Genomic DNA, 7,918 nt, shown 5'->3' on the forward strand with positions numbered 1-7,918 from the left:
ACATTCACACAGATCCACATTTCACACTTGGATCTGCCTCATACAGTCCTCCGCTAAGAGAAAAATCAGGTTTTAAATAAAAACTCAACATGGTTTGGCTGCAGTCGCTCTACTTGAGGTTTTAGGATCACATGCAGAGTCAATAACAAAATCAGGCCTGATGAGGCTCTGATGAAGGCTTGTTTTGGTGAATATTAAGCCTTATAAATAAAATGGGAAACTGAAGCCAGAGAGTTTTGTGCTTATAGTGCTTTTGGAGTGCTATCCCAGTTTATATAAAGTGGCCACCTCAGTGAGAGAGCAAATTGTGGTCATAATGCCTCTATTCATTTAAATGTTGTAACTGAAAAGCTAATTGTGAAATTTAACCACTAACCACTCAACTATGTTCAAGTTGCTCAACTTTAATCAGTCAAATTCAGGTCTAAACATCAAGCTGCTCATATTGGTTCAGGCACCAAAATTCATGATGAAATATCGAAACTTAAACATCTGAACTACTGAAGCTAGTTTTTCTTCTCATATTTTAGGCAGATTAGACAGATCATATTACTGACAAATTTTACATGAGGACAGAGATCTGATTGATTCCTTTCTGAGTGCTTTTTTTTTTTTTTTTGGTAGCCCAGATGATCAAGTTAGAATTTTAAATCTTCAATTTTAGTGTCTGAGTTTAATAAATCCAATCTGAGCAAATTGAATATGGGTATGGAATTTTTTCAAGATTATTATTGTTATTATTTTTGCATTTTTTTGCATTTTTTCCTTTATTTGATCGTTGAAAGTGCAGAGAGAGACAGGAAATATGGGTAGAGAGAGGGGTATGATGGTATGACAAAGGTTTTGAAGGAATTGAACTGCGGACACTGCAGGTGTGTTGTATACGTCTTTACCAATGGGCTACAGGGAGGCCCGGGAGACTCGAACTATACTTGAATTTCTAAACCCTAAAAAGAGAACAAATAAATAAAAGCATATTTTGGGAAATACACTTAGGTAAGTAGTTGGAAGCAAATGTAACAAAATCCCAGATGTTTCCCCTTACTTCCAGTAAGCTAAGCCAAGTATTTCCTGATTCAAGCTTAATATTTACTGTAACTGACAGTCACATCAATCTTGTCATTAGTCAACATATTTCCCAAAATGTCAAACTATTTCTTTTAACAAACTGAAAAATCTGTTTGACATTGTCTAAGAAAACTTAAATCTGCTAAAATAGTATAATAAAAGGACACACATACAAATGTTGGCTTCTTTAAATTACCTTGTTCGAGGGTACCTAAACAGTAGAAGCAGGGAAAAGTTCCTCAGTTCCTGATTTTCTCATTTCACATTCCTTGTTCTCTCTCCTTGATCCACATTTTCTAACTTCTGAGACTCCACTTACATGAATAAAGCTCACACTATTAATATATGACTAAAAGTGAATGGCTTGAGACCTGTTTGGTCTGTAATGTGCTTGTAATGATCTTTGCTTCAACCTGCAGGATTTGATGTGTTTTTCTTTGTTTATGTACTTTGGAGTCATTACAAGATCTGTATTTCACTTTTACGTGTCATTCATAAGTCAGCAGAGAAAACCTGTATGGAGCTCCTTGTTCCTCGCTGGCTTTAAGTTTTGCTATGTTTGCAGAGCTCAGAAACACACGTGTGCCAAGCACAACATGAAGAATGCTGGGAAATACCTCATTGAAACAAGGGAGGACAGTTTGTCGTCCAACATGCCTAACCATATGAGACTGTCTGAGGAAGTGTGAGGCACTTTCTGTGGCTTGCCTGCACATGTGGACAGTGACTGTAAGGCTCTGTTGCATTTGTCTCAATAAGTAAGTAATCACAGTTGTATCCATGGTGTTACGGTCTCATTCTGCCAGAACTCCCACTGTGGTAAGCACAATGAAACCATAATATTAGCTCTAGAATCACATGATAGACTAAGCATGTTGAAAACCACTGTCTGCAGATTGACCACTCTTCCCTCCCTTTCCTGCCACTTTTGATCTCCTTCTCTCATTTTCTGTTCTGCACCAAAATAGTCCTCTAAGCTTTGAGCAAAATATATTTTGATGACACCAACCTAAATGGCTGCTTCACCCCGCACAAAGGATGTGAAAATGGGAAGGACTTTTGCTGGCTAATGGCTCTGGTTACTTGGCCTGCGGCAAAATTGGCAAGGTCTCTCAAGGCTACACCAACAGGAAATTGCATTAATCCAGAGCCGGGCTGAAGTAATTCACTCCCTTTTTTTTTTTTTTTTTAGGCTTTGCCAGAGTTTTCAGTGGACCACCTCAGCCGTCCTGCTAGTGAAGAACAGGAGTGGGAGGCCTCGGGGCCTGACAGAAACCTCCCCTCCATGTGCTCCCTAATTGGTTTAATGACCGTAATTATCTGCTGGGGTGCATGTTGTGCAGGGGACGATTAATGGCCTCTAAAACATATGCAGACAGGCGGAAATTAAGAGGGGGGCGCTGAGACAAAGAATAGCTTTGCAGAAAAAAGAGGAGCTATAAAGTCGCCAAGAGAGACACATTCTTCTGAGTGAAATAGAATAATGGCACGGCGTCTCTAGTGTTTTCTTTTTTCTTTATGGAAGTTTTGAAATGTTATATTAACATTTGGGGCTTGGTTCTTCTTTTGATAATAATAATCTAATGTGGTCTAAGGCAAATAAGTACAGGATATACCACCCATGCAGTTAAAAGGTAAAAGTGAACTTCACAACTTTAATGATGCTCCAGAAAACATCCTCATGCAAGCTGCCACCACAATGGCTGAAATGTTCAAGTAACTTTAGTTGCAGTACCACTAATGTCCCATGACTGTATTGACTCCCCCACCCCCGGATGTTAGGGTGTCATTAGTCAACTCCACTTTCTCTAATGTGTGTGCTGGTGGTGATTTTGAGAATCATTGTTCCATTAAGGAACTATTGAGGTTTAAACTGAGGTACATTTTTAGTATCTGATTACATTATAAATACATTCTATCCAACAATAAATGTCCATAAAACCATCCATGTATTATACTATTCATACAATATTCATTCTAACATTCTTTACACTGCCGTTCTTCTTGTAGTATTTGTAGCACAGTGGCACCCCAATGCTGTTTATACAGTACTGTAGTAATTTGACCTATATGCTTGTTGTCCAGTTGTTGTCCTGTATATAATAGTTATATGTTTATGTTGGCTTATCTTTGTTTAGCATGTTTGTCTGTGTTTAGTTGTATGTCTATATTTGAATCTTCCTGTATGTGTGTGTGTGTAAATAGTACTCTGGGTTATGTTCCCTATAAGTGTTGACATACTTGGCCAGTAAAGTTAGTTGATTCCGTTGTTTTGGGGATATTTTTTTCTCGACTCTCAGGTGTCTCAGCCAATCAGTTGTGAAATCAAATGTGTGTTTCCAGGCTTCAGTAACCTACAATGGTAGTGAGCAGTAAACTCAAATCCAGACATGAAAACATCCCTTCAGAAACGGGTGGTTGACATCACAGTTGTGAAACGGATGTCCTTGCAAAATTGAATAAATAAACTAAATTGTAAGATCATGCAACATAAACCCAGATAGACTTCATTCTCTGTAATAGAAACAATAAAATCATAGCTTCCGTGATTGTTGATCGGTCTTTGTTTGGTCTTTGTTTCTCATCCTTTTTGCGGACAATCCTTTACCAAACTGTGAAATTCTATCAAATTAGCTGTTTAGAAATTACATTTCTCCTGTAATACACTGAAAGGTGATTTTATTAAAATTCATTAGTACTTAATGCAAATAAAATTAAAATCTTGCTGTGGAGATCCAGAGAAATACAATAGCAATAACTTGCATATCTCCACTCAGAGCAGGTTTGATACTGAGGGGATCACAGAGTATCTTCACTTCTGGTTTGATTAGAAATTATATTGAAAATCTTGTTAGACAGTGACATGTCTTTATGTAAAGCAACAGAAGCAGCTTCCCTCTGACTTGCAGAAAGAGGACTGTTGGGGCAGTTGCTGCCTCCACTTTAGATCCCGTTTATTATTAAGCTTATAGGTTAATTAACGGGTCTAATTGAAGCACAGTGCATTTTATATATTAAATTTGCCTTTTCCTTCCTGGCTGAAAGATGAATGAACCACTGGTAGCACTGGTATTTACCTCCAAGGTCCTTGTCGGAAAATTGCCGTCTTATTGCCATCCTCACTCTCTCAAGCTGTAGTTCGTACTGAACTGATGTGAAATGTTACTGAAATGTCAAGCCAGTAATTACATGGCGTAATCTGCAATGTCACCTAAAAATCGAACATTTATCTCTGTTAGCACAAGAACATTTTTAGTGATCATCATGTATCTCCCTCCCTGTAACTGCTTTCCTGTTTATCTGTTTTTGTGTCTTGTTTAAAACAATGGCTGTTGTCTTATTTTATTTCTCAGTGTAAATGTTAAGAGGGTATTGTTGCAAAAGAGCAAACCATGTCTAAATAAAGATTAGCCAAAATAAAAAACATTTTTAATTCAATATGATGTGAAAACTAACTTTTCACATATGCGGACCACAAAGGAAAAAGGAAAAAGAGCAAAAATCTCAATACACAATAACTATATGACCTTTTTTATACTGTGGCTCCTTCAGCCCTGCCACCTCAATTTTGAACCAGACCTTTTAGAAAAACAGTTTTAGGATGATTTTAGGGTTAGACAGTGATGTTTTGTCTAAAACAAACTGGTCTCTGCTTGTGCAGCTTGATAATTGTCTCCTCTACAAAACTGTCTTGAAAACTGCACCAGCAAGAAAAGAACCTTTGGAAATAGCAGCACCGAGATGTTTATGGGCCCTTGTATAGGACGGATCAGTGAGAATTTTTATGTGTTGAGTGACATCAGCGGTGTCATTAGCGAGAATATGGAGTGAATTAGTCCGGCATTTCAAAATATACAAAGAGTCTGCAGAAAGACAAGTCTTATGTCAACAGCAGCTTGTGTTTCTGCTTTCCACTCACCCTCATGTCGCCTCACGCTGACATCAAACAGATCTCAGCAGCACAGTTTGGGAAATTGCTATAGGTCCCAGTAATAATTATTTGCTCCTCACCATCTTATTAAATAAGTTCATTAAACAGTTTTGTTCCAGCAGCTTAGTTTGTTTTGACGTGGATTAAACCTGGAGAGGAGCTTTGGCAGCATGCGTAATCTTGGATCAGAACATATAAAATCTTTTAGCTAAGAATGCACTGAAAATAGGAAAATTGAAGGGCTTGGAGGAGATTTAGGAGTAGAATAATCTGCAAAAGCCCTGGAGTGCTGGTGAGAGAAACAGCAGCGGAAAGACGCAGGAAGACCAATATAGACAGAAATTGGAGGATGTGTTTTCTGGTCAGGAACCCATAGCTAAAATTAGCGAGGATGTAAATTCCTCAGCGTTGCCGGTTTTCGAATCCGCGCATGACAGAGAGCTGCCAGGAGAACATAAAACAAAAAAATAAAAGAAAAATGGAAGGGCGGCGGTATAGGGAGAGGTCATACATGAACAGTGCCATGGTAATGTTTTCCTTCTTCCTTATTTCTTTTTAAATTGACCTTTGCCTTGAGAACAAAGACATCTAACAAGCCACAAGAAGGAGGGGAAAAGTTCTGAAAGCGAAAGCCGCGGCCCCCACGTACAACAGTCCACAGGGGGAGGCTGGGGCCCTGGACGCCAAGCCTTCAACACAATCACCACACATGCTATTGTGGCCTGCAGTAAAGCCCTGGTATGGCTCAAATCTCCAGCTAACCCCCTCCACCCCAACCCTCACCACCAGGCCTCACCCCCCCCCTGTCTCTCCATGCATCCCTGTCATTTACAGTCCTAATGACAAGACACAAACTTCCACACATTCAACCCCCGCAGAGCGAGGATAATCACATTACAGCTGACGACAGGGACGTAAACCAAACTCCTCCAGCAGTCATTTTGGATGCACTCAGACGTGGATTTGCATAAATCCAAACAGTACAATCAGCAACTAAACGGTGTGGTTCCTCTCCTCTTTTTCCATCGTGGATGGAAGAGAGAGAGAAAAACTCCACCACGCTGTGAGACACTGAGGGAATGGATGGGTAGAGATGGAAAATGGTGCAGGACTTTCTCAGTTTACAGTTGTCACACAAAGCCAGGACTATTTCTAGGCACCCTATTGGTTTAACAGGGGCAAGAACACTCAGCCAGCTGGAAGTCAAGGACAAAGACTCATGAGGGACTAAGTGGCAGATCCAAGTTCCCATGCTTCGTCTATGTTGGGCTTTTTCTTGCAGTTTCTCTGTTGACTTGCAGATTAATTTGATACCTAAATATTGACATTCCTCTTTCTAGTGTGTGGCTCTTATCTGTGGAATGCATTTAAGGCTTTGTCACTTGAATCAATCAGCCAAAGCTGATAATTTTCAAAATTCGAGGCGCCAGGGACTTCCCTGCCACTGCAAGGTCAGAGTGAGCGAGATAAGGCAAAGCTGATCAGTCAAGGTGAAGCATGAAGTGTGTATGGGGTATGTTTAGACTTGTTGGATTCTCTGGCTTATACAGTTACATTTTACTGCAGCATTTTTGTCCTCGACAGGTGTGAGCCTCATAACCTGGAAATCTCGCTAATGCAACGTGCAGCAAAAGCAACATTTGACACTGACATTAACACGCTTGCTCCTGTTCGCTGCTGCGCTGCATTCCTTTCAAGTTCAGATGCTGGAAATTCCCAAATAAAACTTCTGAACTTTGATCTTTATGTGTTCCTGTGGTTTAGTGTTGGGGGAAAGAAAAGAGCGCAAATGTAGGTAATGAGAGAAGTGGGCGTTACATTATTTACAGGTTTGTTGTGGTTGAGTTTGGGGATCTGGGTCAGACTGACTGCTAACACACCCCACTCACAAATGGAAATCCATTAGATTTAAAGGGTAATTCCGGTTTATTGTAACTGGGGTCTTATTTGCGTAGTTTTGGCCACACTTTCTATTGGTTATGATAACACTGTACTCGCTCAAGTATTTGATAAGATCTGGGAACACTGAGCCGTTGCTACAACAAAGTTAGATGGGGCAAGAAACAGATTAGTTAAACCCCTTTATTTGGAGGTACGAATTAGAGTGGGCACAATGAAAATGTTGCCAAGGAAAACTGTCTTCTAAATGAAGCTTTTAGCGCAGGAGGATAATTAATTTTCTGTTTCGTTATCCCTGCGGGCGTCCACATTCCACGGATCTATTTGCGGGATTTATCATCCAATGATTATTTTAGCTGAGGGATATTTAAATGACCCGTTCTGTCTTTCTGCTGCCATTGCAGTCTCAGTGTCACGGCCCCGTCTATGGCTCTCTAGGGGATCTCTGTTTGGATGCTAGGGCCCTATAATTTACTCTAAATGACGGGGTCAACACCAAAGTCTTTTATCAAATAAAGCCATGTCGTTCTTGATGACGTGTGATGTCTTTCCTGATTGAAATGAGTTGACTAATCTGGAGGGATTGACCATGAAGTATTCATAATTGCAAGTACATCTGAGAGTCACGGGTTTAACCATAATATCACACAGGAGTTTTGATAGAGATATGGTCATGCACAGCTGAAACTGCTTGGTGGCATTGAGGATTATGAGTAGAAATGCAGTGCAGTGAGGTGTGTGAGACCATAATGATGTAACGTCAAATAACTGCATCTTACAAAATGTCCTTGTCCTTCATTTTCTACTCAGTACTGCAGTGTAAAGGGAAGTTCCTCTGTCTCTCTCCAAGTGGGAAGAGAGAATTTCTGACCTCCACCTTCGACTGTATCGCAATAGAAGAGTTCATGGGAGAAGAAAATCTGGTGTCATGCAGTGCGTCATTTCCTAAGGCAAGAGTAATCAAATGGTAGATCACAGTGTGATCTCTGTACATCAGGGCAAAATTTGAGGTTTTCAAGT

Source organism: Thunnus albacares, chromosome 5, assembly GCF_914725855.1.
Source record: "Thunnus albacares chromosome 5, fThuAlb1.1, whole genome shotgun sequence".
Lineage (NCBI taxonomy): Eukaryota > Metazoa > Chordata > Actinopteri > Scombriformes > Scombridae > Thunnus > Thunnus albacares.